Source organism: Coturnix japonica, chromosome Z (assembly GCF_001577835.2).
Source record: "Coturnix japonica isolate 7356 chromosome Z, Coturnix japonica 2.1, whole genome shotgun sequence".
Lineage (NCBI taxonomy): Eukaryota > Metazoa > Chordata > Aves > Galliformes > Phasianidae > Coturnix > Coturnix japonica.
The window spans coordinates 65683436-65694436 of NC_029547.1; positions in this window are offsets into that span (position 1 = coordinate 65683436).

Consider the following 11001-nt stretch of genomic DNA (forward strand, 5'->3'; position numbering starts at 1 on the left):
CAAGGAGCTGAAAGCTGCTCTTTATTCTTAATAATGTACTAATCCCGCATATTTGTTCTCTGGCTGGATATGTTGTGGTTTCTTGTTTTTGTTTTCCGATGGAGGAGATAGTTTTACACAAAGACTGATGGGCAGTAACCAGGAATGAATCATGGAAAAAGGAGCAATCTTACAAAAGTGAATTTATTAACACTAAGACAAAATGCAGTTATCTCTGTCACAGGAAGATTTAAAGTCCCATGCCTATTCATTTGAGAAGTATTAAATTAGTTGTCACGTTTTTCATTTCATAAAAGAACTCTAAATCTGGACAAACAATCTGTGCAGTGTAAATCATTTCTAAATCAGGTCGCGTTCAATGTCAGATTGAACTAATGGGATTTAAAGGGTAGTTTTTTTAAGAAGTATTTAGTTTACACATTCCCATGACTAATATTAATCCTTACATCTGTTAAGCCAGTCAGTTATTGCTTGTACATGAAAAACGTGGGAAATAGGTATTTTTTAGTAAAGTGTGATGTGTATGTTTTCCTGGAAATGTGGCTGCATTTTAGAAACTGATGAATCCATATTTAGTCTTGATATTTTTCCCCTGAGGGTCCAATACACTGCATCAGTCACATAGTCCCTTAAATAGAAGCTTCCCATGGATGCTAGAATAAAGGCTTGACTGTTTGAGCTTATTTAGGCATCTCTTAGACATTATGAAAAATTAAAATATCCTTTGGTGCAGGCTTTTTCAGTCAGCTGGACATGTTAATAGCTTTGAGGTTTGATTCCAGCAGGAGCATATCCCCCAGAGAAACAGCAAGCTCTTAATTCCAATTCTTCCTTTTTCTATGTGGCAATTTATCAAAGCTAGCCAGCACAGTAACATTAGAAGACTTTCACACTTTATCCTCCTTTTACTTATTATTGAACCATTTTTCTCTTACACATATGCCCTCCCTAAAACATGTGCATCTGGGCTTTTCTTATTTCTTGGAGTGGTGATAGAAGAGTATTTGCTTTCTTTGTGCCAGTGGCTCTGCAAAATAATTATTTAGCATGACATATTTTTTAAAGTATGTAGCCACCCCACTCTGAGAGGTTTCGTTTACATTAGGAAAAAGGCAATGGTTTACAACAGTCTATCTGATAATCCTCACTGTTTTGTTGAGCAAACATCACTGCAAATCAGAAAGGCATGCTTGCGCTCATCCTCTCTCTTTTTGTTTTCTTCCTTTCTCCATCTCCTGTACTGTTTGCCTTAGATTCCAACTGGAAGCTCTTCAGACATGTCTAGTTTAGAAGGGATAACCTTCCAGAATACTCCAGAGAAATTAAATAGAATATCCTCTTTGACTACATGTTGCTAATAAAATTCTCTTAGTATTAAATTCTAATATGGTTTATTTCCTAGGAAAGAGATTAAAAACTGTTAACATAAATAATTGAAAGCAATACGTGGCACGTCTTGAAATAATGAGATGGTAAGGGGAATGCCTTATCTCCATTTTTTGTTCTTTCATTTCCTGGTTTATGCAAATTGCAGCAAATGGATTGTGTATTTAAAAAGAAAAAAAAAAAAAAAAAAAAAAAGTTAATCTTGGTAGCAGTACACATTGTGGAATTACACCGGTGCTATTTGTTATTGCATTAGGAAGACGCTACTGGCAACCTTCTGATGGATCAAGGCATACTCTCATTTTTTGTTGCACTAAATCCTCTTCCGATGCTGAACAAAACAGATGGTCCCAGTTCTAAGAATGTATGCTTTAAATAACTCTGTTGATTATTTTCACATGTGCCACATTACATATTCACAACAAACTCTTGTCCTGTCATGTGTATTTGCATTTTGAAAAGTGTTTCGTTTCTGGAGTTTCATTGGGTGGGATTGCCTCCTTGCCTACCTAAAGACTATGCTACCATATTTGTTCACCTTGTCCCCATATTTGGAATTAGGTAGCTATATTTTCCTTCATTCTTCTTGAAAGAAATAGTTTGGAATAGAGCATAACTACTGTAAGACTCCATGGTAACAGGTCCCTACATGACATAATTTGAAAGCTTTTCTAGAGGAGAATTGTCAATGGGATCATATAAAATGAGAAATGCTAGAGAATAGTGACCTGCTATCCACAGAATGCAAAGACAGATACAATAAAGGACTATGTGGACTTCTGTGGAAAAAGTAAAAAGTTGGTTAGGGGAGACAACAAAAAATTGGCTCATAAGGAGTGTTTACAGAGTTAACCAATGTTTTCTTTTCTGAGGAACCCTCTCCTTGTGAACTGGAGACTCATCTCAATACTAGTGGATTCAGTACTGAAATTAGATGCATGCATTTATTCACAGAAACATCTGCATGTAAGCTCAACTGTAAAAAGGACATGAACGTGTGTGTCTTCAATCATGTTTTCTTTTCTCCAATTTCAAATACGTATCTGCTTTAAAAAAAAAAAAATAATAATAATAATAATAATAACCTTCCACTAAATTTTAATCATCTGTTTCCAGTTATACCACTCCTAAGCTAAACTTCTGTGGATTCATGGGATATGGCTGCATATGCAGTGGCTTTATGTGCTCTTCATTCACTATGGAAAATGTATAAAGGTCCCATTTGTGATGTTCATAATGTTATCCCACATCGCTAGTCATCAAGTCCAACTTTGCCCTCCCTGAGCATTGAAGGAGGTAAGGATATCTTTTGCGTTCCAGTGGGTGAACAACCAAAACGAGGTATTTACATCTTAAACACACAAACTGTAACTATTCATATGTAACATAAATAATGTTCCTTTCCAGAAGTATGGTTTTCAAGACATAGTTGCTGAGGGTAAGATGGTTTCATTCTCACCATTCATGAATAGGGCAGTGTGCAAATCCACAAGCCACGGATGTTATGTGTAGTATCTGTGTCTTAAAAAAAGTTTTCTCAGTCTCCACGTTACACAAGAGTTACCACAGTAAGTGCTTTTTCCTAATCAAACTGTTGAGTTTAAAGCAAATAAAATGTGTTCAACTTCTTGGCATATTCTGAACTGCCTGTTCTGCAGGGCTGTAGTTAATGGAACTTTCATGAAACTGTTAAATATTTACAGAAATCTTATTTTGATCCCATTCTCTCTCTTTATTTTCAGTGGAAGTAGTATACGTTTCAGTGGGAGCAAATGAAGAGTTGCAGTGTATTGCAACACTGGGTCTGTGGTGATAAATTACATAAGTAAATTCTACACAGAGAGGAAAAAAAATAACATAAAAAGCCCTTTCCAAATATTTTTGAAAGATTAAAGGCTGGAACATTTGAATTCGCATGCACATAACCTAATTAATTCCTGTGAACAGATTCCTAATTTTCAAAGGATGATTTAGTGAGAAAAGAAAATGTTGTGCTTTCTTTAATATTGTTTTAATTATTCAAAAGCTGGAGAGATTTCAGTGCCCACTTGATGTCTAATTTCTAAACTCTATGCAAATGGCACACTGAATAAAAAACTTAGTATAAGACTAATTTTTAAATACTGAATGAATTATCTACAAGAAAAAAACTACAGTGATTTCACATTTTTCATTTGTTTATAGTATAACAGGAGTATGAATAAATATTGGTACTACCCATCTCACAGTAGACTCCAAAAACTGTTCTCTGCAAGTGAATCTTGTAAAAATCTATGGGCTGTATCATAAATGATCTGAAACTTGGATCGCTTTGTAATGGCACTTCTCTTCAGCTTTCTTACTGATAGTAAAATCTAGCAAGTTACTGGCCTGCCAGAAAGCTATCAAAAGGCATGTGTCACTGGATCAAAATCAAATATGTATTCTGGCTGTTAAAGGAGGGCTTTGTTGGACTAAATGGCTGTACAATATTAGACAGTTCTACAAGATTAATGATGACATTGGTTGTCCAATTTTAACACTTGGGGCAGTATTACAATGATGCACCCTTTCCATGCACCTGATGCTGTGCATCCCTAATGTACCATTCCTTCTTCTGCTATAATATTGGCCCATGTTTCCTACTTACTCTACATAGAGGAAGATTAACATGGTTTGGGTGTAGTTTATTTTGAGGAGGACTGAAGTATGTACAAAAGTATGTTTGCTGATGCTATATGGGTTAATGTTCTAACCACTTAGAGCATTTAACAAGTGTGTGTCTCTGACAGAATGAGGCCTTTGGCATACATTTTTTAGCCAAAGAAAATGAACTATTCTTCCCCGTCATTTTAGATGTAAAAATAATCATCTGAGCAACCTGCCCTCAATTAGCCTTATATTCTTTGACCTGTTCCAAACCCTGTGACTCTTTTGCTCTACTACTATGTGCAAGATTACTTCTGTAAGTAAAATCAAGAGTGAAGGTGCTATGAGGACATTTTGCCCTCCTCCATGCATTCAGAGGTTGACAAATAAATAGCACTGTTGGCCTTGCTCAGATTCTGTGTGGTGTTTTCCTTCTAGGTAGTATGCTGAGCAACTCTCCTATATTTTCATTTGCCCCAGTAATGACTTCACATTCAACTTCCAGCTTCAGTGATTTTCTTTTCACACAGTACAAAGTTGCTTACTCTCTCCTGCTGCTCAGGTCAGAGGTAGGTGAACTTGGAGGTCACTGTGAAGAGAAAAGAGTAATATAATTGCATACCACAGAGGCCAGATGTTTAGTAAAATCATGGGGAAACTTGTCAGAAAACACCACTGAAGTTCATAAGAGATTGACGGGTTTCCCAAAGGAAAATGAAAAATTGTATTCCAAAACAACAGGCAGTTGTTCCTTTGCAAAGAGAAATAACACGTTCTTATTTTTGCTATTTACTCTATCATAAATCTTCTCTCTCCTTCTCCTTCTTAAGCTTCTTTACATTTCTTTCTGATCCATTCATAGTATGAATTACAGCTGGGCAAGTAAGAAGTGTTCTTAATTTGTGAAATGGTTTTGTTTCTCTTCACTGTTATAAAACAGTGATGAAATTGTCAAAATCTTCTTAGACATTTATTATTCAAAAGTGCAGGAAATACAAAACCTCTTCTAGGCATAGTCCTTCATTAGTTTAACACAACCATCTGAAAAGTTTGACATCTGCTTTCTTCAATATTATGCCATTGTATGGCACAATAGCCAGCAGAACTAATGAATTCTGAGTGTGAAAAATCATTATGAAATATGAGGCTTTTTTGAAAATCTAAACTTAAAATGTAATTTCTATCATGTCATGAGAAACAGTGTATCGAAGAATAGAAATGTGGGTGGGCGAATCCCAATTAAAAACAGATGGGTAATGATCAAACTTAAAATATCTTAGAAAATCATTTATATCATTTATATCAAATGCAATTTTGAAGTGATTAGAACCGTAAATATATACAATATCATCCATGTGTTTTCTCCCTTAAAGCAAGTAATTCAAAAGCAGGATTCTCACAGTCATGCTTTTGCAGTCTCAGGTTTAAAAATGCTACTGAATCAAGAAGTTCAAATTTAATATACACATTTTGTACTTGATTAGTGGAACTGGCCAAATGCAAACTGTGAGATGATCTCTGGTGAGAAATGTGGGAATCACAGTCGAATAAGCACCAGCTGTCATCTTCGTTGTTAGAGGGGTAGAAATTATTGCATGGGAAGAACAGATTTCTAGTATTAACAAGTTAATATATTTCCATGGCTGATATTAAGAGCAATGAAATGAGTTTACTTTGGATAAAAGTATATATCCTAGTCCTCCCTTTTTGATACAATTTGTTTACTTTCTGCCTGATTCAAGATTCAGAGTAAGTTGTGATATTCTATTAAAAAATAATAATAATAATAGTAATAAATAAAAAATCATGGCGGTATTTTTAATTTCCAAAAATGTAAAATTTGAGATCAGCAACCTCCTAAAGATCTCTGAAAGCACGATAGGTTTAAAGTCTGGAAAGAAAGAGAGAGGGAGAAACCTGGCCTTCTTTGCTCATATTATTAGCATGTATGCAGCATTTTGAAGAGGCTTTTCCCTTCCTCCTAGCCTTCAGTTTTAACTTTAGTATCTTGTTTTCTTCCATTCTTATGCTTCTACCATCTTCCTCAAAGAAGAAACTGGGGAGATGAACTTCCTATGGATTAATTCTCCTATCTTGAATAACATTCAGTTCATAATGGATGAAAATCATTTTGTTTGGTCGGTATGATAATATTTGTATCTGAAAGTCTAGTATCCATAAATAAATAAATGTCTTTCTAAAGGCTCATCTCCTGGAATAATGCTAAAAATGATAGTCTTAGGAAGTTCACAATCAATTTTCCCCTCCCAGCTTCAGAAACCATTAGAACTGATTGTCTTATTTCACCTGACAGCATAATATCTGGATTGTTCACTTCATGGAAACTAAACATAAACATACAAAGCTGAGGACCTGCGTTGGCTTGAAGAAATACAACACATGTTATGACAGTATTGACTTTCCAATAAACTGACTCGAAGAATTTCTTACAAGAGCATTGAAACTATTATAGAAGGAGTGAAGAACACTGCAAAGAGGGATATTTGAGAACTTAGGTGTCTTTCTTGACATTACTAAATATGGAATCACTTTATCTTCCTGATCTCAATACTCAAAGTAAATTCAGTTTACGTGGTTGATTCCAGTAACAAATTAATCATTGACAATCTTGTCTCTAGAAGAGCTTACTCTATCAGGCTCAACTTTCACTTATTTTGCTGACAGGACAAAGTTTTCTATTTCAAGGGGAGTAATAACTGAACTGTATTATATGTCTAAGATATCATTCTTCAACAAAATGTGCATGCACAGGCTTTACTAGCAAGGTAATATTTGCTGCATGTGTTTGAATAGCTCTTTGCATTAAATGTCCTTGAAATAGCTTAAATCTCTGATGTTCAGTTACCTTCAGGTGTTAGTGGCATCATTACATTGTTCCTCAGTTGTCTCTTGTGGATAAGTTGGACAGTTCTGCTCCTAATGATTTTGGATATGAAACAATCTATCATTAGATTTCNAGGCTTTTAAAATTAGTGTAGCCTCTCCACCATTTAATATAATTTAAATCTCTCATTTCCCATCTCACAATTAGAATATAGTAAGCTGTATCACAGATCCTATGTAGGAAAGCACAAAGACACTAAGGTATTTCTCATCCTAACATTATCAAGTCTGGAATATTTTAACAGAAAAGAAGAGTTATGTGCAAATTTCCATTCTCTTTGTATAACATTTATGCAGCAAGGAATGAGTTGAGTACATGATTTTTCATTTCTGGATAGCTAGGAATAGTAATGCATGAGCTACACAAGAGAGCATTAATCTCTAAGCTGCTAAGAAATGGAATGTCACAGAGAGCCACTTGTTCTTCACTGGTGCTTTCTCAGCATCGAGTTTCCTTTTTTTCACCTTACAAGATTCTTCATCCAAAGAAAAAAGATCACACATCTGATTATATTAGCTTACAGCAATGTTATAGTCTCTAATATGTTGATTTACATGCTGTATTTATTGCATAAAGTTCTCATGTGCCACTCTTTTCTTCCTAAGGGTATGTAATTTATAATGGTTTTGGAGTTCCCAGAGGCTAGTGTGGGCTAAGAAGAAAAGGGTGGTAGCGATAGTTTTTACTTTTATTTTATTACTTGAGACTAGAGCCAGTTTCTAAATTTTTCTTTACTTCCTATTTGTGGTTTTAATTTAAACTTGCAGTGATAGCCGCGTGACATTTTGGCTTTCACTGTCAGTGTACACATGCATTCATCCTCATGTGAAATCATTTGTGTAAGCCTAACAGTGCAAATTCCTCAAAGAAAAATCATCAGATCAACTTGCTCTCCAGCAGTAATATTAGTGGGAAATAAATCCTCTCCTGCTTAGTGTTTTTGTATCACTCTTTTGACATCTTCTTGCATTGCTCCTTTAAGAATCTAATTGGGATCAGGGGGATGTGAGGTCCTTGAGTGACTTTCTTGTGCCAAGAAATGAATTTCACTCCTAGACAATAATCAGTGTTTTCAGCATGTGGGTTTTTTTAAATAGAAGTCATAAGTTCCAGAAACTTTTGTGAGCCCTCTGTAGTGCTTAGTGATCCAGTTGTCAGCTGACACAAAGCTTCTGATAACTTGCATGCTAGATCAGTATTATCAATATGATCCCTCATAGATATAATGATGATGAAGTAAGAAGACTGTTATCTGTTAATATAATAATGTGTTTTATCATATGAATCTCTTTTTCTAAGTTGCAGAAATGTAAAATACCAGAGAAAAACAACTTCATTTATTTATGCATAGGGCCTATACATGTTGCATATACATTTCAATCACAATAACTTTGATTTTCTGCCCTTCTACTCAGATGGAACTCCAGAAATGTCTGTAACGTTTAGGACATTCATTACTGGTTCAGGAATTTTGCCAGCCAGGCTGTCTCAAATGTCACTGCAAACACAGAAGTTGATGTAGTTTCAGAGAGAACTGTAAAAGTGTTTATGTGTACATGAAATGTTCATGGCTTGCTCGGTGACCCTCTGCAGAAAAATGTATGACCTAGAGAAACTAGGCCTTCAATCAAATAATTATTTGTAAAGTGGAATTAAACCTTACAGGAGATTGAAGAAATATAGCACTTGACAAGTGCTACAGTATGTTGTGTAAGGAGCAGAAAGTAACATCCTTAAAAAATCCATATATTTATCTGAAAATTGTTACATGAAAGAAGAAAAACAGAAGGTTTGCCAGGCTGCTAAGGTTTCCTCCTATATGCAGTGTTCCTATTGCCTTGCTTAGAATTAGTTTTTTTCTTAGGCTTCCAGTGTTTAAGACATTGCAGCTGTCTATTTTGGTGCCCACAACGGTGTCACTTGTAGGATACCTGAAAGGTGTTTGCTTTTGTCTGAGAAGAATCCTTCTGATCCCTTTATATGATCTTGCCTGACACATGTAGACTGCATCGTGGATATTTTTATTCACCATTACCAAAGCAGATGGAATTCCAACATTGTTGTTGCCAGCGTGACTGTTATACTTTCAGCTGTCTGTGTGGGGATATAGGTTCTTTGAAAATCTGTTCTGCTTATAAATGAAGAAATACATAAAAACATTTGTTCCTTAAGTGTGGTTGAAGCAATACTTTCTTGCGCACAAGCAAAAACCATTCTTATTGAATCAGTTTGATTAGTAAAGAGATCTACATACAGCTTGGACTCTAAGTCACCTCCAGTCATTATGAAAATAGCATATATTAGATTCACTCTATTTCTTTTGCTTGTGAAAAGTGATGGGAGAATTAATATCATAACATTAGCTTCTCAACTATTGCTTTAGTTGTTCTTCTGAAGCTGTATGTTGGTCCCACATACAATGACAAAGTATTCTAAACAGTGTTTTTCTTAATGAAATTTACTTACAAATTGCAAGCAATAACAAAATCCGAAGTGTATGTTTTAGCACTGTGTTCCATGCATAGATTATGACAGCAGTTTCATACCGTGAATTAAGAACTCAGAGGGGGAATGGCCTCAAGTTGTGCCAGAGTAAGTTTAGGTTGGATATCAGGGCAAAATTCTTTATGGAAAGGGTTGTGAAGTGCTGGTATGGGCTGCCCAGGGAGGTGGTTCAGTCACCATTCCTGGATGTGTTTAAAAACCGTTTGGATGTGGTGTTTAGGGACATGATTTAGCAGAGGGCTGTTAGTTAGGGTAGCATGGTTGGGTTGTGGTTGGATTTGATGATCTTTAAAGTCTTTTCCAAACTGAGCAATTCTATGATGAAACCTGTGATTCTATGATTCTTTGGAAACTAGTCTTTACCTTCTTCAGGTGGAGAAGTACCTTAACCATGCAAGGATACTTCTTGTAGTATATGTTCTAAATCCCCTTGAAATGAGAATCCTATCATTTTCAAAGACTTAATATTAGCCATCAGAGGCCAAACTTGTGAAAGAGAAATAGCTGCCAGTTTGTGCATTCTTCTCTAATTCCTTGAAAATATTTCTCCATGTATTTTCCAGGTGATAAAAAATTTCCATTAAGAAGATCCTTTTAAACCTATGATCTTTTTGATGTTTTGGTAGAAATTACCCTAGGTGATCAACAACACCAAATTCACTTATCAGACATGCAGTGCTGATAAACTCCTGTGGAGTCAAGTGATTCATTGCTTTTATGGCTGCTATTTTTATGTGTTGCCATTTATTCCAGAGTAGATACTATTGCAGACAAATTTTTGTGTTTCTCTTTTATGCTTCATTTTTCCACTTTCTAGAAAATATGTGGATGTGGTATTATTCACCTATTTGCATCACTGTTTTTGACCATTTCTACTGATTTTCTGTATCTTATAAAATGTAGCACAGACTAAAGGATTGCCTTATGACTTGTTTCTGGGATATAATAGCATTGTCATAATGAATCATACTGCTACATATACAAGCAGTATTTTTCTATGGGGTTTTAGTGCTTAGGGAATTTTGAAGATCAGGAAATGGAAGAAGTCTGGAAGATAGGATATGGTGCTCAGGGACATGATTTAGTGGTGTGTTGTTAGAGTAGTATGGTCAGGTTGCAGTTGAACTTGATGATCTTTGAGGTCTTTTCCAACCTGAGCAATTCAATGATTCTGTGTTGGGAGAGCACTGGGAAGCTATTGTATAATTCACTGCCAAACACGAGATAAAACATTCTAGGGGCATGGAGTCTAAAAGATGTTAAAAATTAAAAATAAAAAAAAATAAGGATAGTTTTCAGTGGAGAAAAATCCATTATCTACACCAAACAGGGAAAAATTTTTATAAGCATCACTTAGGACAAAAGAGAACATCAGCATACATACACACACATACATATCGTTCATTCATAGATAACGCTGAAAGTAAGTCTTCTATTTATTTCCATGGAAACTACAACAGATAAAGAGCACAATAAGACTGTTGGATAGAGCAAATGTTCATCTATTAAACACTATTTTTCAACACAGTCACCAGCATTAACTATATATTTTTGCCAGCAATGAACAAGGGCCTGCA